The sequence below is a fragment of the Dipodomys merriami genome, unplaced genomic scaffold (genome assembly GCF_024711535.1).
Source record: "Dipodomys merriami isolate MVZ:Mamm:240054 unplaced genomic scaffold, mDipMer1.0.p SCAF_123, whole genome shotgun sequence".
Classification (NCBI taxonomy): domain Eukaryota; kingdom Metazoa; phylum Chordata; class Mammalia; order Rodentia; family Heteromyidae; genus Dipodomys; species Dipodomys merriami.
The window spans coordinates 276971-302998 of record NW_027202527.1 but is presented as its reverse complement, the minus strand read 5'-3'; positions in this window follow the sequence as shown (position 1 = coordinate 302998).

Sequence of the window (26028 nt, the reverse complement as noted above, 5' to 3'; positions counted from 1 at the left end):
GTTTTAAATGGTAGCAAACTTCTTGACACATGTACAGTGATTCTGAACCTCACAAGATAAGAAATAGGAATGACTTCTTATTTTGAAAACTGTAACATGAACATCAGTGACTTCAACTTATACTGCTTTGATAATGCAGTTTTCTAAACTGATAGGCCAGAAGCATTCGGAAACTGCTGCACATAGGACAAAAGCTTCTTTTTTGAGATAATACCATCAAAGCAGTTGTGGGAATGTAGAAATAGAAGGACAAAATCTTCATTATTGGATAACCTAGAAACATCCAAGAGCCAAACAAATTTCTTGCAGAAATAGTGGTTGGAATATGTGGGAAAAATAGCATATTTGGTTGATATCTTCTATAGTAAATTGGAATCCCTTCCACAAGAAGGAAGAAAACATACCCACAGGTTGGTTTTTTGTAAATGTCACCTTTTAGAATGTTTCCCTTTGTTATTGTGATATGGCAGAGAATGCTCATTTCCAGCAAAGCTCTCCTTCATAACTGAAGGCCAAATTAAAACATTCCCTAATACAATTTGAAACTATATATATATATATATATATATATATATATATATATATATATATATGAAATGAGCACTTTAAAAATAAAGATATCCTTTATACAGAAAATAAACAATGAATATTGTTTATTTATAAGCAATGAATATGATGTTGCCAGCAAAAATGCAACTTACTGTACAACCAGATAAACCTAGTACTCATAGCTGATATGGTATGGCAGGTATTTCAAGATACCTCTCAGAACTAATCCTCAATATCAATGGACTTAATCTCTAATTAAAAGACAGACTGACAAATCAAAAGGCAAGATGACCTGTCTATCTTTTGTTTACAATAGATACATCTTGACAACAAAAGGACACACATTCTCAAATGAAAAGGTTGAAATAAAATCTTTGTCTCTCTCTGTCTCTAGCTCTGTTACTCTCTCTCTCTCTCTCTCTCTTTCTCTGTCTTTCTCTCTCACACACACACACTGTCATACAGACACATAGTGAGAGCAAGTGGAATGGGAAAACCAGACATAAGAAGCCATCTAAGGTGTTTTTTTTTGGATCTGAACTAAGAACAGTGTAAAGAGTATATACAGAAATAAAATGTAGGATGAGCAAATACACTGAGTATTTTCTCAACTGCATGACATTTCCCTCAAAAGCTCTCATTTGCACACTTGGGTTTAAGCACAGGAAGCTGTCTTCCTTAAACACATTTCATGTGATGTCAAATAGTAACCATACTCAAGTAATAAAGATTAAGACATGTTTATCAGTTGCAAAACTGTCAGTACATGGTGGCATTTTCCACCTAGTGTTAACAAGGACCATCTTTTCTGTAATGTAGCATTCTATTAGCTTGTGCCTCTTCAGTATGTTTCCCAACCAGTGCCAGTGGCTCACGCCTATAATTAGAACTACTCAGGAAGCTGAGATCAGGCAGGAAAGTCCCCAAGACCCTTCTCTCTGATTTACTATCCTATAAACAGAAAAGCTGGATGGAAGGTGTGAGAGGTAAAGCAAGAAAGCTCAGTGAAAGTGAGTTCAACCCCAGGACTGGCACAAATATTTAAAAAAAAAAAAAACCAACAACAAAAAAGTCCCTTTTCTCAAGGTCCCAGCTCTCATGTTTTCTCACACACTTTTATCCTATAGGTTTCTTATTCCATTGAAAGACAACTGATTTCCAACTGCTGCATTTAATACCTTCTAGATTCCAAGATAAGACAGACTTTCACCTGGCCAACAAATTACTTCAAGATGTGGCATTTGTTTACAGCTTGTCCTTCAGTGCCACCACTGCTCATCTGAAGGCTAACTGCTTTCACATGTTGATCTCAATCTCTGTTAACTTTTGTCTCTTTTTTCCCTGGAGAATAAATGTCCCCTCGTTTTTCCTATCATTTTGTTACACTCTGTGCTTCTGAAATCAAATTCCTAAGCAAATAAAGGACAAAGGTTCAGTAATTTACAGTTTTAGAGAGTTTAGCCTACCCTGGCTGGCTCTGTAATTTCTGAACCTGTGGTAAGGCAGATGGTCATGACACCAGAAACATGAAACACTGGCTTCTTCAACTAACAGAGCACAGGAAGAGGAGTCAGAAAGAGGAACCCCAGACTAGATGCAGCTCCTAAAGACATCTCCATCTTTTCCCACTACCACACCTACTTCCCTGATATAGTTCCTCCAGTCATGCCTGTCTTCCCTACAGCTTCTACCACCTTCCAAAAGCAGTCTGCCAGGTAAGGGCAGAGGGACCAAGTGTACAGCACAGAAGCCAAGAGTTATTAAAACTTACCACCTTACCTGTCTCAACATACATACAACCTCTTTAACACAGTCCACATACCTAGTCATGTGTACTCATCTGTCTAGGATACCCTCCTAATACTTGCATGATGCCTTCCATGTACATACATGTAACTTTTCTTCAGTATTTAGCACACACAGACTTAAACCCATTGAAATCTGCTTTTAGCTCCCAATACAGGGAACATTTTGTGGTATTTAATTATTCCTTTTTAGAGTTTTTTCCTTCATCACAAAGTTCTCCCTGGAGTTGGTAACATGAATGATCACTAGAAGTATTAACAGTTTAGTGTAGCTAATGTCACACTACTTATTGCTTCAAGCATCTACTGCTATGTTCTCTTTTTAATTTTCACTTATGGACCATTATTTACCTAGAGTAAAACTTGTAGCAGTGCCACCACAGCATCTATTTTTCCATCCACACAGATATGTACTGATTATTCTCTTGCCTCTTCCAAAATGTCTTTTCCATTGTCTGGTTTGATTGGTAAGCACTTCCCTAAGAAGACCTGCCAGCCTCTTACCACTCCATCTTTACCTGTAGCAGAGCTTGCACAAAGCTCTACTACTGACAGCCATACAACTGTTTAAGAAATAGTATCTTTAACAGATATTGTCAACTGTAATCCCAGCTACTTGGGATTGAGCCTTGCAAGGGCAACAATGACACTCTATCTCAAAAAAATAAAATAAACAAAATAAATAGATAAAAACAGAGTAACTGTACTGGTGGCCAAGCTCAAGTGAGAAAACTTGCCTAACAAGAGAGCACCTGGATTCAGTCTCCAGTATGGCAAACAAATAAGGAAGTAAATAAACAGCATATCAGAAAAAAAAACTAAAACTGCACCTACTTCCAGATGACACGATTGCCTACATACAAAATACCTAAAAGTTCTAACAAACTCCTAAAGAAACAAATGAGTTCAACAAGGTCACAGGATATAGTATCACTATACAAATCAATTGTACTTCTGTAAACAATGTCAAAATTGCAGTTAAAGTCTGTAATCCTAGCTACACCAGGAAGCTGAGATCTGAGGATGTAGGTTTGAAGGTAGTGAGGGCAAAAAAGTCTGAAAACTGTCTTCAATTAGTTATCACAATGCCTGACTGGAGGAGCAATTCAAGTGGCTGAGCACCAGCTATGGGCATAAATGACAAGAATGCAAGGCCCTGAGTTCAAGCCCTAATAGCAGTATACATACAGACATAGACACACACACACACACACACACACACACACACACACACACACACACACACACAGTGCTTAAAGCATATTATCTCATGGAAGGGAAAGACAAGAGTGAGAGGTGAGGCAAAGGGAGAGGGAGAGAGAGGAGGGAGGGACGGAAGGGCAAAGGAAGAAAGGGAGAGTTGAGGAGGGGGAAGGAGAGGAGAAGGGAGGGAGACAATTGGAAAGGGATTAGGAGAGGGAAGGGGAGATTGGAGAAGGGGTGGAGAGAGGAGAAAGGGAGAGGAAAAGGGATAGAGAAGGAGAGGGGAAGATTGGAGGGAGGAGAAGGGGAGGCCGGAGGAGGGAGGAGAGGGAAGGGTAAAAACTCATATACATTTTCCAGGATTTTCAAAACAATCTAGCTAGAATGGGAGAGAAAACTGGCAAATCTTTCCAGAGGTGCACATCTGAATTCTCATTGGTCCCTCATGTCTTTGGGAATAATCAATGAGTTAGTTTAAGGTTAAATGAAAAAAGTCATCACTTGACATGATCTTGTATTTAAAGAATCCCATAGACTCCACTCCCAAATTACTCAAGCTGATTCAAAACTTTGGCAAAGTAGCAGGTTATAAAATTAACCCCCAAAAATCAATGGCTTTTCTATATGCCAACAATGAGAAAAGTGTGGCTGAAATTAGGAAAGCAACTCCATTTGTAATAGCCCCACAAAAAATAAAATACCTAGGAATTAACTTAACCAAAGAAGTGAAGGACCTCTATGATGAAAACTTTAAAATCTTGAAAAAGGAAATCAACACAGAACTTAAAAAATGGCAAAACCTCCCATGCTCCTGGATTGGCAAGATTAACATCGTGAAAATGGCAATACTTCCCAAGGCTATCTACAAATTCAACGCGATACCTATCAAAATTCCACCCTCATTCTTCAAGGAAATAGAGGAGGCAATCCAAAAATTCATATGGAACAATCAAAGACCCCGAATAGCAAAAACGCTCCTCAACGGAAAGAACACTGCTGGAGGAATATCAATACCAAATTTCAAACTCTACTATAAAGCCATAGTAATCAAAACAGCTTGGTATTGGCGTAAGAACAGACCTCAGGACCAATGGAATAGAATTGAAAACCCAGAAATGAACCTACAGACCTATAGCCATCTAATCTTCGATAAGGAAGCTAAAACACTAGAATGGAAGAAAGACAGCCTCTTCAGTAAATGGTGCTGGCAAAATTGGTTAACTACATGTAGAAAACTAAAGCTAGATCCTTATATATCACCCTGCACCAGAATCAACTCCAAATGGATCAAAGACCTTGAACTCAAAGCAGACACTCTGAAAACATTACAGGATGGAATAGGAGAAACCCTAGGTCTCCTTGGCTCAGGTCGAAATTTTCTGAATAGAGACCCGGAAGCACAACAAATCAAAGAAAGGTTGGACAAATGGGATTGCATAAGATTGCAGAGCTTCTGCAGGGCAAATGACATAGCTGGCAAGATCAATAGAAAGCCCACCGATTGGGAGAAGATCTTTACTAGCCATACAACGGACAAGGGTCTCATATCTAAAATATACTTGGAACTCAAAAAATTAAACCCCCCAACAACAAATCCTCAAAGAAACAACTGCCCAATAAATAAGTGGGCGAAAGACTTAAAGAGAAGCTTCTCTGAAGAGGAAAGAAGGATGGCCAATAGACACATGAAGAAATGTTCAACATCCCTAGCCATAAAAGAAATGCAAATCAAAACAACATTGAGATATCACCTCACTCCAGTTAGAACAGCAAAAATCAAGAACTCTAACAACAACAGATGCTGGAGGGGATGTGGACAGAAAGGAACCTTACTTCATTGTTGGTGGGAATGTAAACTTGTTCAACCACTTTGGAAAGCAGTATGGAGGTTCCTCAAAAGACTTCACATAGATCTCCCCTATGATCCAGCAATCCCACTTTTGGGCATTTACCCAAATGTTTACAAACAAGACCACACTAAAGCTACCAGCACAACTATGTTTATTGCAGCATTATTTACCATAGCTAAGACATGGAACCAACCCAGATGCCCCTCAGTAGATGAATGGATCAAGAAAATGTGGTATATATACACAATGGAATTCTATGCCTCCATCAGAAAGAATGACATTTCCCCATTTGTTAGGAAATGGAAAGGTTTGGAAAAAATTATATTGAGTGAAGTAAGCCAGGCCCAAAGAAGCATAGGTCCCATGGTTTCCCTTATTTGCAATATCTAGTATAGGTATGAGTCAAGCGGAAAAGGTCAGATAATGTGATGTTAGGAAAATGAACCCTTAAATATGTATTTTAATGTTTTCGTTTCTTTCATGCATGTGTTTCTAACGCATTTATAAGATTATTTCTTTGTTGCTTTGTATGTCCCTCCCCCACAGTGTAACCCCCGCTTTCACTATATTTGATGTCAGTATAACATGTGGAGGAGATGGGGACAAACAAGTCGTTTAAGGATTCAGGTGGACCTGTTGCAACAATGAGAAGTACAAAATGTCATGTCAAAACCAGCTTTACAATGTCGGTGGGGGAGGAGGGGGGTATAATTATGTGGGGGGAGGGGGGTAAAATTGGGTGGGGGGAGGGGGGAGGCGGGGAAGGGAAGTGAAGGGTAAACAAAGGAGGAGGCTGCAATGCTTGGTAAGAAATGTATGCATTATCCTGCCCATGTAATTGTAGCCCCTCTGTACAGTATGTTCTCAAATAAAATAAAATACAATTAAAAAAAAAAAAGAGAAAAACTGGGACACAATGAAGAGGGGATGACACTGTTCAAAAAGAAATATACTTATTAACCCCTTTTGTATATCACTTTTACAATACAAATTAAATAGAAAAAGGAAGAAGAGGCAAAGAAGGAATCTCAAAATAGAAGGATCAAAGCAATGTATCAAACCTAGAGGGCCACACATAGAGAAAAAAGAGTACAAGTTCAAAAATTACCTCACGCTGTTTCAGTTGCCATTCTTAAGGAGGAAAAGGTCAATGTCCATGAACTTGGAAAATACTATTTGAAAGACACATGGCAATGGGCAGAGTTTCTGTATATCTGTGTAGGCACAGGGTGATTGACTTCCTGACCACTGATGGTCCACAAGAAACTTGAGCAGCTGCTTGCCTGATTGAAGAAAGATGGGTTGATCACAAAGAGAAGAATTCCTGGTAAGTAATCATATAACAGGTAGCCAATATGAATTCTAAGCTCCTCTGCCATACTTGAAAGGATATAAGTAAGCAGCTTCATCAAGATTGCTCACCAGGCCGGGCGCTGGTGGCTCACGCCTGTAATCCTAGTTACTCAGGAGGCTGAGATCTGAGGATTGCGGTTCAAAGCCAGCCCGGGCAGGAGAGACCGTGAGACTCCTATCTCCAATAAACCACCAGAAAACCGGAAGTGGCGCTGTAGCTCAAGTGGTAGAGTGCTCGCCTTGAGCTGAAGAGCTAAGGACAACGCCCAGGCCCAGAGTTCAAGCCCCACGACAGACAAAAAAAAAAAAAAAGATTGCTCACCAGAACAGTCAGTCATAATAGTCAGTGTGCTCTAGAAAACCAAATGCATCTCAGCCACCCAACCATTCAGAATCATCTACAGGGTCTTGCAAGGACACCATATCCTCTCCTCAGAAATGGCATTTGTATTTAGATTTCACTGAACCTTTAATGAATACAAAGCTCAAATATCTCACCTGATAAAGTATCTATGACACTTAATGGTGATTGGAATTCTATCAATAACAAATCTGCTCCTACTGCCTCCTGCAGCTGCTATCATCCCCATACCTCTACAATTGCCATCAATTCAGCTGCCTGTCTCAAATCCTCCTCAGATGGTAAACTGCAAATCTAATTCCCTAGGCCTTCATAAGGTCAGGGGACTAAAGACCTATCCAGTAGACAGTTTAGTCAAAGCAGTAACAAATATCAGGACTAGCAATGCAAAAGTTCCTCAAGGTCTTCTCTAGAAACCTCACCCCTAGTTTGGCTCTTTGGAAGAAAACCATTCGATGTCTCCTAAAATGTCCAAAAATAAATCTTGAAAAAGACAAGGAAAAGGACTAAAGAAGAAAATACAACATTGAGACTGTTGAAGGAAAGCAGGATGACCTTCAAAGAGAAGCAACTGACAAACTAAATAACTCAAGTCCAAATTCCAATGCCCGTGAGAAGCCCGTGATCTCACAGTTATTTGATAAAAAATATATTGTCATTGCCTCCTATGCGAACTGCCAGGAATGCAAGGAAAAAGTCAATCCTGAGCACAGGACTTTACATGCCATATTGGAGACTGTGACTAGATTTGTCAAACTGTGTGCACAACAAAACAGCTTTCTCTGGGCTCAAAAGAATATCAGAAGCCAGGTACCAGTGGCTCATACCTGTAATCCTAGCTATGCAAAAGGCTGAGATATGAGGATGGTTGGTCCAAAGCTAGCCAGGCAGGAAAGTCTGTGGGACTGTTATCTCCAATTAACCACCAAATGACCAGAATGGAGCTATGGCACAAGTGGTCAAGTGGTAGACCGCCACCACCGAATGGGCAGTACCTAGGCACTATTCAAGCCCAAATACCAACACACACACACACACACACACACACACACACACACAAACACACACACACACACACAGACACACACACACGAGTATCAGAATGCACATGAAGTCATACAGAAATATCAGAAGATCAAGCAGTCTAATCCTGATGACCATGAAGAAAAAATAAGGTACAAGAATCATTGTAACATGTTGTCTCTCATGAAAAGACTAAAAAGTGAATTTCACCACAGCAAGCAGAACTGTGGCACTAGAACTTTGTTTGGATGAGAAGACGTGAAAAACTTCAAGGATATTTATTTAAATTTCCAAAGATTCTTAAAAAGGTGAAACTATGCCTATGAAACTATGAAATTGATAATATAATGCCAGGTATTAGGGGCTCATGCATAATCCTTAGCTTTTCAGTTGCCTGAGTTCTGAAGGTAGGGCCTGGAAGTCAGTCTGGGCAGACAAAATCCATCTTACCTTCAATCAACTGGCAAAAAAACAGTGAAAATGAGGGTGTGGTTCAATTGATAAAAGTACCAGCCTTGAGGGAAAGGGCTAAAGGAGAATGCCAACCTCTGATTTCAGCCCCATTATGGGCGGGGGGGGGGGGGGAAAGACACACACACACACACACAAAGTCTCCGTGTTAAGAGATTTCAGTTATCTCCCTTCTTCACTTTCTAATATACTTCCTTGTATTTGGAGCTGTTTATTTTTTCTTTCTTGATCCTTCCTTAGCTGCTGCTGAGACTTACGTTTGTTCATAGAAACACTAGTTTGTTTTTTTTTTCTTTTTAGATAGTGGAGATCTAGCATTTATTAAAAAATAAAGATATGAATAAACAAAGCCATTTTTGAAAGGTTAAAAAGTAGGAAGTTGTGCAAGGTATGTGTGAAGATTTTTTTGCATACATATATGCATACAAGGCTGATATGACTAGAATATCAAATCTTCCCTGCAAGTTAAAACTCATTGCAGTGGTTGCTTAAGTTGCTTGCTACATAGTGTGTTGTACATAGTGTGGTTAATCATTGTTACACCGCTACACAATGATTAGAACACTGGAAAGCATACTGTGTCCTGCCAGTGTCTAAAAGCATGTGTGCAACATGTATGCATGTACAGCTGATGTGCATGAGAGCATGCAAGAAATAAAACTCTTATTACTCTCATGATGCTCAGGTTAAACTGCTAAGGAGTGTAGGTACAGCAGTTTTTTGTTTTGTTTCATACTGTTTTGTTTTGTGGGGTTTTTCAGTCTACTTCTGCCCTGGAAGACAAGAGCATTTTTATTTCAATTGTTTGTCAAAAAAAACCTGGAATGCTATTTTTAAAAAGTGAAACAAATCTAGAGTTTTGGGACAAAATTATAAATTAAAGCATTCCATAACCTATTATTATTATTCCATAACTTATATTAGTAGAAAGTATTTGTTGAAGAGAGATATGCAAAGAAGCTATTAACTACCTAAAAGTGTATTTGTAAAGTTGGGCAGTATTTTTCCATCTTAGAGTTAAGAATATAAGGAAGAATAGCATACTTGTAGCTCATCAAACAGCACAAACTTCCATTTTTCAGAGTTTATCCATTGATGTTGATTTAAACTAGCACCTGTAAGTTATGTGGTCAAAATATAAGTTGATTCAAGTTGTCTTATTATACTGTCTTTCCAAAGTGCTGCCAGTTCAAAGGGATGTTTACAATGATATTTACATGATGTTTACAAATCTGCTCTAAATGTTTGCCAAATTTTGTTAGTATCTTTAATAGATTAGGAGGGGAAAGGTGTGGTGGGGGGAATATAAGATATAAGTAACTCCCAGGACCCATCCTCTAGTTTCCACCTCCTTTAACTCACCACCATCAGGTCGCTTTTGAGATAAATTCACTGTATCAAATCATCTGTACTGGGAATACTCTGGTTAGGTCTCTTAAGTCTCTCCCAATTCTGGCTCACTTTTCTTTTTATCCAAGGTTAACTTAACTCTTTTTGACAAGACTAATTTGTGGTATACTATCACTGGCAGGCACTCCAGGCTTTGGTATCTCTTTTGTGTTCATGGTGCAATCAGTCAACAATCTCTCAACATTTTGTGTAGTGGGGAGATTTCTAAACTTTGACACCCACAAAAACAAGTGGCCTAAAATTTCAGGGACTTGATAGCAGAAGCATAGGCAGTATGGGGTCCAAGGTCCTCATGACAAAAATGGGCAATCAATGGTGTACCCATGAGCACTTCAAGATAAAAACCGCAAAGAACTCCTAGGTTAAAGACATCTGAAAACACTATTCTACCCCTTATCAAGTGTGAGGACACTGGCTGATTCTCTTAGACTCAAAGCATGCTTCGAAACTTTTGTTAAAACAGAACAGGCAAAATACTAATGTTCCACAGAGTCTTGGGTCCATGTAAACTAGGTGTAGACCTGCCAGAGAAGGTAAAAAGAATGGGCAGGGAAAAAGGATTCCACAAACATACCTTTTCTCCACTTCTACTTCCAAGTCATTTGGTCTACCTTTTAGCCTTCACCCTAAGGAATATTCTTACAACTCAGTACTTGAGACAACTCCTTATATAAAAATGTGACATCCCTGTCTCCTGTCAAACTTGGCACAGAGGGTTAATGTATCTGAAATACATCTAGAGTTCTTATACACAGAGAGTAAGCTAATGGATGCAATCCAAAGGGAGACCATGCCCAATATAGAGAACCTACCACAAACCCCAAAGACCATCTCACAACCAACTTCCTGTCCTTCTAGCCAAAGTATCTGGGTTCTCCCTAACAAGATGATGGTACTGGGTTGGGAGGAGAGGGAAGAAGAAATAATAAATATATTTTTGAAAATAAAAAAGGGGCTAGGCGCCATGGCAGGGGGCTGAGATCAGAGGATCACCATTTGAAGCCAGCCCCAGCAGGAAAGTCCTTGAGACTCTTATTTCCAATCAATCACCAAAAAGCTTCAAGTGGAGTTGTGACTCAAGTGGTAGAGCACAAGTCTTTGTGCACAAAAGCTCAGGGACAGCACCTAGGCCTTGAGTTCAAGTCCCAGGACTGACTCACAGAAAAACATTAAAAAAATAAGTAAATAAAGGTGACAGGGAACACTAGAATGGTAAGGAAGAATGAATAAACAACAAAAATCTTTTTTTAGTGAGTTTTTTGTTGTGAAAATACTGTACAGAGAGGTTATGATCACACGAGCAAGGAAATGAGTACATTTCTTACCAGCATTGTTGCCCCCTCCTTTGTTTTCCCCTACCATCCCTTCCCTCCCATCTCCACAACTACATTCCCACCCCGTCAACCTCCTCTTGCACTCCCTCCCACACCCCTGCCTAAATTGTAAAGTTCATTTTTCAAAATAGTGTCTTGTACATCTCATTGTTGCAATGGGTTATCCGGTATCCCTACTTAAACAATTCAAACAACAAAAACCTTACCTAGGTCAAACTTAGATAAAGCTGTTTGCCTGGCTGCTAACTCAATCAATCCAACACACATACACACACGCCCACACACATCCATACACCACCTCTCCCCCCCACACCACACACACACACACACACACATACACACACACACACACACACACACACACACACACACACACACACACACACACTGCATCATTCATTTTGACTCCAGGGTCTGAAGAGTGAATGTACAAATGTTCCTCAGTCACCTGGTGGGATCCTTTGGGGGCCTCCCTTTATGCAACTTGTCTTATCACACAGCTGTGCTATACCACACATCCACCTTGTTTTCTGAGTATGGTCTCACAAACACTTTTGCCCCTGTAGTTCAAACTGTAGCTCAAACAAAAGCTCTAACCCACCTCTGCTTAACCACGGCCACCCTGTTCAATTCAGGTTTCCTACCAACTGTCTTACTTAGAGGGCTGAAGTGAGTTTCTCTTTCACTCTGCTAGAAGAAAGCTTAGTAGAAATACAAATGCTGCCATGAGCTGCACACTCTTTAAACTGAGCAGAAACTCAGACAACATTTCAGTTAGCATGAAAGTAACAAGGACAAATGGACAGGGATCTGGATCACTGTAAACCTCCTACAACCTCTTAGACTACAAGAGCTACTATTTTCATCACTTTCTACTTCTTTTTCTATGAAAATTCTATTCCCTTCACTACCTTTACCCTTTCAGGGCTGACTAAGGTTTCCTAACAGGAGGGGAGGCAAAGTGCTTGGGCCCTCTTTGGTATAAGTGAGCCCTCACTTCAAACACTTCTATGCTTATGAGAGAACAGAAGAAGATAAATGAATGGAAACGGCTTGACAGAGCATTGAATGGAAGCTGGTATTTTCCAGGCTACCACAGAACCAATACCGTACTGGACTAGTTTTGAGCAAATTTAGTACAACCCTACAAACCAGGAAGTCAGTAATGTGCACTCACACACATACAAATGGATGTTGGCCACACTAACACAACTTATCAAGGTAATTCTGTATTTCACTGGCCTGGTGGGCATGTTTGCACACACTAAATTTGCTAAGGGCTAGCTCCTACAGAGTCAAAGATTTGATGAGAAAATGCTGCCAATGCATGACTACGCCATACAGATATTGTCTTCTGACTAGAGTCAGTTAGTTTACCAGATGTGAGCCACCAGCTCACATCTATTGCCATTAAAAAACAAAACTGGATAAAGAAATACAAGACTGATAGAATATGGTGCATAATTATGAGAGAATAATGCTCAGCCCTAAGGAAAACTAGAGTTGTGTCAAAGGAACTAAAGAAATATAAGACTGGTAGGATATGGTGCATAATTATGAGAGAATAATGCTCAGCCCTAAGAAAAATTAGGGTTGCATCAAAGGAACTAAAGGTCATCATTACTTATTGTTGAGAACAATAAGAAAGCTCAATGGGCCAGATTTTTCCTTATTTCCACTCAGTTGTGGGATCTAGACTGAAAACATAACATACAGATGGACACATGTAATACACACACATACACATACAATATGAACGCTAATATGAGTCACTGGGGGAAAAGAGGATGGTTGAGAGGGTTAAAAATAAATATTAAAATAATAATAAAAATAGTGAACAACAAATATTATTAAAATATAGGGCTCCACAGGCAGAAGGAGAGGGAGAGAAGGGGTACAATGGATAGAAATACATTATAAATATGTAGAGATGTAACAGCATTATCTCCCACTCCATAACTAATGTGAGCCAATGAAGGAGAAGGAGGAGAAGGAGGAGGAGGATGGAGGAAAGGAGGAAGCGGCTAACAAAAGGAGAAGCAAGGGGACAGGGAGGGAGAGATAAAAAAAGAAAGGAAGGATGGAGGAAAGGAGGGAAAGAGAAGAAGAAAGGAAGGAGGGAAAGAGAAGAAAGAAGGAAGGAAGAAAGAAAATGAAGAAGAAAGCAGGGATCTGAACAAAGTAGATAAGGAGACAGATAAAAGGAACAGATGGTTTAATCTAATTATATTTATGTTTATATAAATATATAAACATATATTTATATGTTTATATATATATATAGAGAGAGAGAGAGACAGTGAGCCACTTTTATACATTTATAAAAGCTTTAAAATGGGGCGGGATCACAGGAAAGTGAATTTCTATGGAACTTCTACTCCTTTCCCTACGTTTCACACTTTCAGGGCTGACAGTTTTCTTAACAGGAAGGGAGGCAATGTGCTTGTGCCCTCATTGGGAGGGAAAAGATCCAACTAAGAAGATGAAAGAGGGGGAATATAGTCAAAGTATTTTATGTGCAACTATGAATATAGAGCAATAAACCTGTTTAAGTTGTTTAAACAAGGGAGAGGAGGAAAGCAGGGGTAGGTTTGATACAACACACTGTAAGTATGTATATAATCATCACAGTGCATACTCTATACACAAAGTAATGCAAGCTAATTTTTAAAAAAAAATCTTGACAAAGAGAGGTCCTTCCAACATTTTCTCTTCACTAGAATTAAGCATGGCCATGAAAGCTGAGTAGGTCTGTGGTCAGGTCAGGTGTGCCTTCTGAGATGCCAACCAAGTTAATGAAAAAAAAATCCCATACTCACACTCAAATTTAAAAGGAGAAAGAATCCACAATAATGACAGAAATCACCTAGCAAGGGGTAAATGGGAGAAACATCTTCAGTATATTGTATTGATACTGCCAACACTGAAAGGACAAAATTACTTTGACTTCTCCAATATATCAAAAAATCACACTGAAAACTTTTGGAGTGCTATTTATGCCAGAATCAGGGGAACCTGAGTTGGTGGTTGGTACTTATAGTTTCATTATTTATGCTCATTTTGTTGCTTAATTGTAACTCTCTATTGGCATAAAACTGGAACTATTTTAACAAAGGAGGAGGCTACAATGCTTGATAAGAAATGTACTCATTATCTTGCCCATGTAATTGTATTATCACAATAAAAAATAAAGTTATCTTTAATTAAAAAAAAACTGGAACTATTTTATGAACTGGAGAACTCACTTTTCTTTTTGTTGAGCAGGCAGAACTCTTTGGGTTGTATACTGGAGATGCTAATGGATACTTCATACACTTTTCTTCTCTCACTATACTCTTTCCCACAACACCTCCTCCTCCTCCAACACATTCTTCAAACAATGTGATCCTACCATATCCTGTGTACCTGGAAAGAAGTCTCAGCTTTCTGTTTCCTTATAAAGAAGTGGTGTAAGCAGCACAGTATAGTGCTTGGAAGTATAGTACCAGGATAGCTCACTTCTCTATCACCTGCAAGGCATGGGTTCCATCTCAGTACCGTGGGGAGAAGAAGGAAAAGGACATCAAGGAAACCTCCAGACCTTTTGTACAGCTCAACAATTAAACGCGTGTGTGTGTGTGTGTGTGTGTGTGTGTGTGTGTGTGTGTGTGTGTGTGTGTGATGCTGGTCCTGGAGCTTGAACTCAGGCCAAACTGCTGTCACTAAGCTTTTTCTGTTCAAGGCTAGTTAGTGCTCTGCCACCCAAGCCATAGCTCCATTTCTGGCCTTTAGTGATTAATTGGAGATCAGTATACCCTGGACTTTCCTGACTGAACTGGTTGCAAACCACAATCCTCAGATAGCACCCTTCTGAGTAGCCACGGATTAAAAGCATGAGGTACCTTCACCCAGACAATGAAACTCTTTTAAACAAAGTCAAATGTACCAGGGAAAGCAGAAGACACATCCTTCTTGCCCATTTCCTATTGGTGGTTATAAAGTCAAACTTCCAAATTAATGAAGTACAAGCTGGAGCATTCGTTTGGACCAGGTATGTAAGACCAGGAAGGGAAGAAAGATAGATATATGTAACAAATAGAATCTTATACTGGGCCAGAAAAAAATCAAAACGTGTTAAAATACCATCCCATGTGCTGAAAAAGGTGCTGCCTGTGCTGCCAAGTGTTTTTCCAGATATTGTTTGAAGCATGGGACTATATTTCATCTGCCAAGCCACCAAGGCTTTCAAAGAGGTGAGGTTCACCAGGAACCACATTGGACATGCCTAAGAAAACAAATGGCCCATGATGGACAGAGAGAAGTTTACTCCCAGAATATCACACGGCCTCTATTTATCAGTGGGAAACTACCAAGGAACATGTCACAAGAGGGCCAAGAATTCAGGCTTGTTCACATCTAGAATAGACAAAAGGTCCCAGGACTGTGGCAAAGTTAGTAGACTGAAGAGAAAACTTGCCCTTGGACCTATCCTGTGACATAGCCATCAACCTATGAGGCAGACCTTGAAAACAACCTGTCTACTTTACTCCCTCATCTCTATCTAGAAGGAAAGAAGTTTCTGCTTTACTGCTAAAAACCATTTTATAGCTAAGTGTCAGGTTCTGGTAGCTAAGGCCTGGATTCCTAGCTACTCAGGATGTGAGATTTGAGGATCACAGTAAAGTCCCTGAGCCTCTGATCTCTAACCAACTACCATAAAGCCACAAGAGTCACTGTGGCTCAAATGGTAGAACACTAGCTTTGAGCACAAAAGCTCAGGGACAGCACCTAGGCTCTGAATTCAAGGCCAGGACCAACACCAAAAATAAATAAATGAATAGATCATTAATAAATAATAAAGCAATAAGTGAACTTTACATATTTAAAGCATCTCAACTTGTCACCAGTATCTCTCCTTCCTCTTCAAAATGGTTTTGCAGGCACCTCTCTCCCAACCCCCTATAGAAACCTCTGTTCCTATTCACTGGTCACTTAAGCATACAGTTATCTTGACAAACTCAGTGGTGTCATGGGCACACCAAACTACTCTAAGAGGGACTGGAGGAAGGAGGAACAACATTCTGCTTGATGGCCAGCAAAGGCAACAGACAAATGCCGGCTCTGCTTCTATAATGAGTCTAGACACATAGCTACTCAGATCTCTCTCACAAACTCTGCCCTCTACTCATAAGAAAATCTGGCCCTTTTTTACCTGTGTTCTCCACCTCAGGATGCACTCTGACTTGTGTCTTGGATTTGTGTCTTTGTGCTCCTTCTGTTGTGCCCGGGTCGGGGGTCCCCAAAGACCATCAAGGAGCTGATTCCTATGCAAGCACACGAGAGTCGTTTATTGCAAGCACCAGCGTGGACTCCGAACCATCACCAATACAGTGGGTCAGAGTTGAGAGCCCTGCCTTATGGGGTTGCAGGGTTTTTAATCACTAGTAAAGAAGAGGGAAAGGGGTTTCCAACTTGGCAGTTACATGATTGGCTAACAAGTGGGTAACTAAGGGTTAGTAAGTTTTGTCACATTCTTATTGGTTAGTACAACTGGTTATTCTTTACCAATTTTAGCAAATATTTGGTAAACATATTTTGCAACCACAAACAAAATGCTGGCCATGCTTATCTTAAGCAACACGTGACAAAATGCTGGCCATGCTTATCTTAAGCAACACGTGGGGTCTTGGGGCTCTGGGGCTTTCCACCTTCTCACTCATTGTCTGTTGCTGAGGGAACTTATCTGGCAGGGTGCATTTGGGACATCTGCTGTCATTCCAGGAACCTGAGCTCATATGCTGGAAATGGGCCTTACACAAAATGGTGATTGTCTTGCCAGGACCCCACATTTCAAAGAAGGCTTGACTTTGATTGCCAGTCAACAGATGCTAATTATCGTATCTATATACATAACCAATCCTTTCCAGTTTTCTTTTTCACTTAAGCTCCTGTTCTCTCCTCCAGTTCTCTCCTCCTGTTCTCTCATTAAAATGCCATGTTGACTCATTCACTAATCCAAGTTGAGCACAGCTCAGGCTGGATTCCCTTCCTTACTACAATATAACAATATTGATGGATTTCATCTGTTTTCAGTTTAACCAGGAAAAAAATGAAAGGAGGGAGGAAAGGACAGGTTTTTACTCCCCCACAAATATAGCAAAGTAGGGAGCTGGGAATGTGGCTTTGCATTAGAGTGCTTGCCTTGCATACATGAGGCCCTGGGTTTGATTCCTCAGCACACATAAGCAGGAAAAGCCAGAAGTAGTGCTGTGGGTCAAGTGGTAGAGCACTAGCCTTGAACTGACAGCTGAGGGATAGTGCCCAGGCCCAGAGTTCAGGCCCACGACTAACAACAACAAAAAAAAACTACAGCAAACTATAAATCTCACTGATTGTTCTAGTAAAATGCTGTCTATTTCTGAGGAAGAAGATGAGGGGAAGATATTCCCTCAGCTTGTGGGGACTTGCTGGCAGACAACTAGGTATTCTTAGGTTCTCCTGTTACTCACATTCAGCAAAAGTAAGCTGAATGACAAGAAGGCATTTAATCAAAATTATTCCAGAAGGCAATACCTAATTTCCCAGAGCCTTCAACAGCAGAAATCCCACCTGACTTTGTTCTCCTCCCATTCCAGCCTCACAGCTGACCTCTTCATTTTTGTTTTGTCCCAAGCACAGATGGGGTACCACTGCTATTGCCACACAACCCTAGACCTTTCATAACATCTTTGAACACAGAACCACCCTTCATTCTTGGTCTTGGTTGTGCCAAGGGTTTATGTATAATCTCTTCCTCTATTACCAGCCCATTCAAACACATAAGCCTTCCCAATGTTGCCAGACCACCACAGTAACACTCACTGCCCTTCTTTCTTCCTTGCCTGCCCAAGTATCCAAGTTCACATCATAATTAACCCCGTACCTGGAAGCCTCTCTACTACATTGCCTTTTGACTACTAGTCTGTACAAAAGCCTCACAAACTCAAAGTCTGAGACACTGTACAGTCCTGAACCTTACTTTTATTCTATGATTACATTTTATGCTTCTGGTGAAGCAGACATCTTTTCTATTCTTGACTGATCTTAAGCCTCTTATCCAGTCACTCTTCAACACCACAAACACATATACAAAATGCACACAGAAATACACATGTGCACATGTGTGCATGCATGGGCACATGTACACGTGTGCATACACATCCATCCATTCACACACACAAACAGACATATATACCACAGATAACTGTCAAGTGTTCTTGAGACAGAAAACATTAAAAATCACATACCCACGACTCCTCTGCAAGATCTCTTTTAATAATACTGGGGCAAAGATATACCTGAAATTCAACCCTTGCCAAGAAGAAGCCAAATAATCCATCAAGTTAGGTACTAATTATCTTATCTACTTGGTTAGCTAGATAGGATATCTCAGAGTCACTTCATCTTTACTATCTTCTCAGAAATGCCCTAAGGGCTTTCCTGTTTCATTTTTTTTTTCTTGCAATACTGGGACTTAAACTCAGGGTTACTTGTTTTGCTAGACAAAACCATTTATACTAGTTGAATCACTCACACACACACACACACACACACACACACACACACACACACATACACACATTCTTTTTTTTTGGGGGGGGGGAGCAGGGGTCTGATTGTGGGCCTGAACTCTGGGCCTGGGCACTGTCCCTCAGCTCTTCAGCTCAAGGCTAGCACTCTACCATTTGAGCCACAGTGCCACTTCTGGCTTTTTTATTCTGCTTATGTGGTGCTGAGGAATTGAACCCAGGGCCTCAAGCATGCAAGGCAAGCACTCTACATTGAGCCACCTTCCCAGCCATCCTGCCCCACATTCTTGCTTGCTGGAAAGAAGCCTTTCCCTGTGGTTAATCCAAAAGAAAAACAGAACACAGGTGGTAAGCAAACAGGGACCCTAAGAAGCATGTAGCAGGGCATGACTAAGAAGTTAATAAAGCCATATTCTACAAACATAGCAGTTAGTCTGTACAACATCAGAAGCCGCTCCAAGCCCGAAAAGGACACCAAACTATGGTGAAATTTAATTTGAATGTTCTTTGAAACTACATCTAGCAGCAATCTCTCACCACTCAGCTTGCATCCTGGGATTCCCTTAATAAACAAGGCACAGTATTATCTTTTGCCATACCCAGAACAACACAGATCTGGCAGAACTCCCAAATCTATGAAGATGAACTTGGAGGGACTTGCTGGTGTCACTCAGCAGAGCTTCCTAGGTGCTCTCCCAAACCCCTAACACTGGAAGGTATGGGAATGAAATAAGTTGAGGGTAAGTCTGGAGGAGACGAGGACCAACTCAACTTTTCAGTCCTCGCCCCAAGACCTACTTACTCATGGGTATTCGCAAATGTAGCCAAGAATCACTGGCACATCTACATTCCTCTCGGTTGCACTGTGGTGCAGAAAGCAGTCCTACCCCACAAGTGTGCATACACTCCATGGGTAGAAGGACAGCAAGATACATCCTGCCTCCAAACACTACTAGGAAGGAAAAGAACCGATCTCCTTCCAGTGCAGCATACTTTGAGTCCAGTAAGTGAACAAGAACTTCAGTTCTGGTTTTCCACATCCAGGAAGCAAGGGATCTTTCTTTCTTTCCTTCCTTCCTTTCTTCCTTCCTTCCTTTCTTCCTTTACTTCCTTCTTTCCTTCCTTCCTTCTTTCCTTTCTATGGTCTTTCTTTCTTTCTTTCTTTCTTTCTTTCTTTCTTTCTTTCTTTCTTTCTTTCTTTCTTTCTTTCTTCTCTCTCTCTTTTCCTCCTTCCCTCCTTCTTTGATCCCTCTCTCTCTCTTTCTGTTGTGGGACCTGAGCTATGGGCCTGGGCACTGTCCCTAGCTCTTTAGCTCAAGGCTAGCACTTTAAAATTTGAGCCACCATTAATTACTTCTGGCTCTTTCTTCTGAGGGTGGTGCTGAGGGATTGAACTTAGGGCCTCATGCATGCTAAACAAGCCTCTACCACTGAGCCACTGTGCCAGACCCCTCTCCCTCCCTCTCTCCCTCTCTCCCTCCCTCCCTTCATCCCTCCCTCCCTCTCTTCCTTCCTTCCTTTCTTCCTTCCTTCTTTCTTTCCTTCCTTCCTTGTCCCTTTCTTTCTTTCCTATGTTATTATGCTCTGCCAATTTCATGTACCCAATGAATTCAATCATCCTGAATATATTTAACGGAAGTCACAAAGCGCAAGTTTTAGGGCACTTAGGGGACACTGGATTGGTTCTTCCAAACAACCTCTATGATCCACTTAGCTGATACATTGTGGTTGCAAAACTACAATTATTGTTAAGAGAGGAGGAGCAGGGAGGAGGGAAAGGGGGAGGCAGAGGAGAAGGAGGGGAAACTTGAGGGGGAGGGAGGAGGAGGAGCTGGAACCACAGGCTCAGTCCTATAATCTGGTTACCCAGAGGCTGAAATTGAGTATCAGAGTTTAAAGTCAGCCCTGACATGAAAGTTTGAGAGATTCATCTCTAATTAATCATCAAAAGGCTCAAAATGGAACTGTGATTCAAGTGGTAGATAGCTAGCCCTGAACACAAAAAAGCTCAAGGGCAGTGTCCAGGCTCTTGTTCAAGGTCCAAGACCACCAGACAGACAGACAGAAAGAGAAAGAAGAGAAGGAAAGAGAGAAGGAGAGACAGAGACAGGGACAGAGACAGACAGACACACACACACACACACACACACACACACACACACACACACACACACACACACACACACACACACACACACAGAGGAAAAACTCAATGAATTCGTTTTTCTCTACCAGTACAGATGGCCTTGTGAATGTACTAAAGTCCTCTGAATTGAAATGGAGAATTTTATGCTCTATCTCCTACCAAATAAACTTGTCTTGTTCTGCATTAGATCATGGTGGTGGTTTGTACAGCATTTTAAAGGGGCTAGAACTGCCACTTGACTCACTTTAAGGTGCACCTGGAGTGTGTGATTAACAGCTTTAGCATGGTGAATTTGTAGGTGGAAAGCAACCATCTGAGCAAAACTCCACATTAACTTCCATGTATAATTTGACTGTGATACCAGTTCTACAAACAAACCTATCACCTACCAATGTCCTTGGTGTACTTGTGGATTTGGGAGATGAAACCAGATAAGAGGAAAAGGAGGCAGGAGAACTGAAAATGTATGTGCCCAATCCCCCTGTGCAGGTTATTAGGCAGCACCATACTCTGTTGTGTTCTATCAAGGCATTCCTCTTGTCTCAAGGTAGAAAGCAGTGTGCCAGTTTTCAAGATAGAAGGGCTGAATGAACCCTACCCTCTTATTTCCACAGTTCTTTCCCTGTAGCCAGATTCTGTGCTTCTATTCTGGAATTCTGGGGTGATGCCTGCCTTTTCTGGCATTTCTTTCAGCCCTGGCTGACTTCAATACTAGGTCTGAAGCCTCCAAGAGAGCCATTAGCCTTAATTGGACTAATCACACCCAAACAGTGCAGCAATCCATGGTTCTACTCCCTTCCAGAGCATCTCCTTTCCTTATTTTCTCCCACTTCCTATATTCTCTCCCTCAAATTGAAATGTACACAGTACTTCTTTCTGCCTGCATTATTTTCAGAAAAACACTTATAAATTTGTCACTGGACATAGGGAAATTAGTAGTGGTCAGAAAGACCTCAGGCAAAAGTGAATTTCAAAACTCTTTTTGCACATACTGAACATATGTCTCTCTGTCCAGGCCTAGGTCAGACTGTGGGGAGATACTGTTTTCTCTTGGGCAAACAATAACTGTTTCTGACTACTTCGCCACTTTGCCAGGTGTTCACCAGAGCTTCTAAGCAAGGAAAAGCTTTTTTCTTTTGTTTTTTCCCCTGTACTCTAAGAAGATCCCTGTCTCTCCTAAGAAGATGCTTTTGTGAGTGATGTAGAAAACACAACATCTCCTTGTGTACATGCTATGATTATGCTTCACTGCTTAAAGAACTAACATGAAAGTTGGTAGGAAAGCAGGCAGAACTTGTAGATGGCACAATAAGATGATAAGCCAAATGTGTTGTAAAATGAAATGGTGGACAGGGAGAGGGTGTAATGAGCACTACCAAAGAATGTGGAATTGTGACTAAGTGGTACTACGTGGGACAAAAGGACTGAGAAAATAAGGAAGAACACTAAATTTCTGGTGCTACAACCTATACGAAATAGGAAGGAGAGCCATCAATCAGAAAACCAGCTTCCTAGACTCCAATTCTTCCCGTTTGACTCAAGACCAATAGGGAAGAAAGCCCAAGGGGGCTGCAGTGCTGTCTTCCTGTCTTCCTGCAGGCATGTCTATGTCACACGTACTCCTTCTTTGCCATTATTTCTTTTCTAATGAACTTTCTTGTCACCTTTGCTATGTTCTCATCTTACCTGAATGACCCTCTTGCCATACTGAAGGATCCAGGTCAATTTAGCTGCTCTAAATTTCGGGTATCATATTTTGTTATGTTGGCCAGGAAGTTAGGGATGAAATACTTCTTCCAACTTGGAATTCCTGGAAGCTAACATCTTTTGGTATTGTGACTTGGATATGGCAGGTTTGCATCCAGGTATCTTCTATGTGTAACTCTGTGTCTTGGCTCCAATAAGTCTCTCCTGACAGACAATAAGAACCATCTTCCTCACCTCTGATTGGTCTGAGGATATACTTGTTTGGCCCATTCCGCAGGCAGTTTGTCAGTGTTTGGATACTTATTGCTTTCTTTCCCACAGCCACCGTTAGTTTGGGGTTGGCTCAGCTAGACATGAGTCCTCTTCTGGGTGTTGTCTCTGGCTTCTTTCAAGGTTACTAAATACCAAGTGCTTCTTTTTTTCTACTAACTTCTCAGATTTCTAGCCTACCTTTCTGCTTTCAGATTTTCTTTGCTCTTCTTTCTGTGGATCTCTCTTTATCCCCATGGATTCAGAATTTTCTGCTGTTGACCTCAGTGGGGCAGAATCCACACAGCACTGTGGGCTCAGGAGCCAGCAAAGGCTGCTAAGGTAGCAGGTTAGCAGGTAGCAATCTTTTGCCTCTTGTTTCTAGCCTACTGGGCTGAGAGGCTGTGAAGGAGGAGTGGCTGAGGTCCTAAATAATTTACTCTTTTACTATAGGTTCCATCGTATGGAGAGGACTGGGACTGTCTTATAGACCCTCAACCTTGGACAAAACTTATTCCAAGTATGTCTTTTTGATGGATGGAACTCTTGCCACCTCATCAGCCTCAGGTCATGTTCTGAGGAGATCTGCCACTTTACTGTCTTCTGGTACAGTTATTGACCTTCAGTTAGCCTTCAGCTAAGGAGAGGGGAGAGGAGTGAGAAACACCAGCATTGTGCATCACACTTCATATACTCCCTGGTGCAGGGGAGCAGGCAACCTAGGCTAGGACTGAGTTTGACTTCCTTGGGGAAAGTAGGTCATATGTGAGTGACTGTTACACTCCATAAGGAGTGGGAGAGAGGAGTGGCAGGGGCAGCAAGACACCCTTCTAGCTAGTAATATTAAAGATGTGGCTATTTAGAATCTGGTGGGAAGCACGACAGGCCATGCAGAACTGAATTCTGTGTGACTGGGTCAGGCAGCTTTGGGTAAAACCTTGCACAATGGGGCATGGAGGGCAGAGCGACCAAGAGAGCTAGGATGGAAGTCATAAAATAGTTGTGTGTGATTAGGTTGGATGTAATTTAAAAGCTTTTCATTTAAGTTAAAAGCTTATCTGAAGTTTTCTCTGAGGTCGAGGTCAAGATTAATACATTGATGTAATTCTTTATGTTCTATAACAATGAGTCTGTATTAAGGATATTGTGCTGCACATAACATCTGGAAAAAAAACCTGGCTTAAATGAAATATGACTTACCAAAGTAGTTGTGTGTGTGCTATGATCTTCTCAAGCTCTCAACTACTTAGGAATCTAAACCAAAGTCCATTTGAAAATCTGGTCATGTCAAGGTCTTTTAAATGGCAACCTTATAAGGACTAAGTATATAAACCTGTATTGTTAAGTGTTGCTGTCTACTAGATACTGTTGTGCCTGAGCTGGCTTTGAGCCATGACCCTCAGATCTCAGCCTTCTGAATAGCTAATCTTACTGGTGCCAGAGAGAAATGGCTCTTATCCATGGCTGCCTGATGTCCAAACCTGCACAGGAACTTGCTATTTCCCTTCTTTTGCCCATTAGTTCTTTAGAGATAGGAAAAACCACGAAACTCCATGATCTTGTTCAAAAAGGCTCCCAATATCTTTGTTCAAAGTACTACCTAAAAGCAGATCTTGTTTCTGCTTGTCTACCAGACCCTAACACGCGATGGCACTCTCTCAGGCTAGTATTCTAGGAATATAATGCAATATGGAGACTACAATGGATGGGAATTTTAGATCCTGAGCCTGGATGCATCCAACTTGACTTTAAAGATGCTAAAGACACCCATGATTTGATGGCTAATGGTTTTTCCTTCACCCTCCTGGCACTTCTGCAGGACTAACTTACAGATGCCTGCCAACAGTGGACTGCTGTCTGTTCTTTGTCTTGTTTCCCCCTATCTCAGTTTTCTCAGGTGACCAAGTCCTTGATGCTCACTGGAATGCCCCTGTTTTGTCATCAGCTGCAAGATCAAAAAAGGGCAATACAAGCCCTTCCTCTCCTGGCTACAGTCAAAGTTGTAGGGAGGGAATAGGATGTGGGCACTACTACAAATAAACTATCAAACTCTTTCAACCACCTTTCAGACACTAGTAGTAAAGATATTCTGTTCAATAAGTGGATTCCAGAGATAGATAAATTCCCTCAAAACTATGGCACTTAGAAACTTCCAGGGATGGAACTAACTCACAGCAGGAAGGGATGTTGCTTCTTTGTAGATAAGAATGACATATTTGCTGCCTTTAGACAGCAAAGAGGCTGGAAGATACTGCCTCTGACTTAGAGAACAAACAGCAACTCCTGAAGCCACTGGTCATCCTTCTCCTGGTGACTTCCTGGGCTAGGACCGATACTGAGGGGCCCCAAATTACATTACTCCTAATTAGGATATGTGGACCAAACATGATTAACCTCCTCACAAAACTGTTCCCAGTGTAACCCCCGCTTTCACTATATTTGATGTCAGTATAACATGTGGAGGAGATGGGGACAAACAAGTCATTTAAGGATTCAGGTGGACCTGTTGCAACAATGAGAAGTACAAAATGTCATGTCAAAACCAACTTTACAATGTCGGTGTCGGGGGGGGGGGGGAGGGGGGTATAATTGGGTGGGGGGAGGGGGGAGGCTGGGAAGGGAGGTGAAGGGTAAACAAAGGAGGAGGCTGCAATGCTTGGTAAGAAATGTATGCATTATCCTGCCCATGTAATTGTAGCCCCTCTCTACAGTATGTTCTCAAATAAAATAAAATTAAATTAAAAAAAAAAAAAGAACCACCCCTACCAAGCCTCTTCCTGATTCCCCACTCTCAAGAAACTGTGTGAGATAATAAATGTCTGTGGTTCTGAAAAAAAAAAAAACTGTTCCCAATAGTTTCAGTCTTTTTAAAAATAGGCAATCACTCAGAAACATGAAGAATATTGTCTAATATTATTCTCCTCAAGCAGCTTCATTACCAGTTGGATTCCTCAACTCCCTATCTGACCAGACTTCCTGCCTTTGATTCTATTACCCTCACCATGGAGAAGGCACCTTCT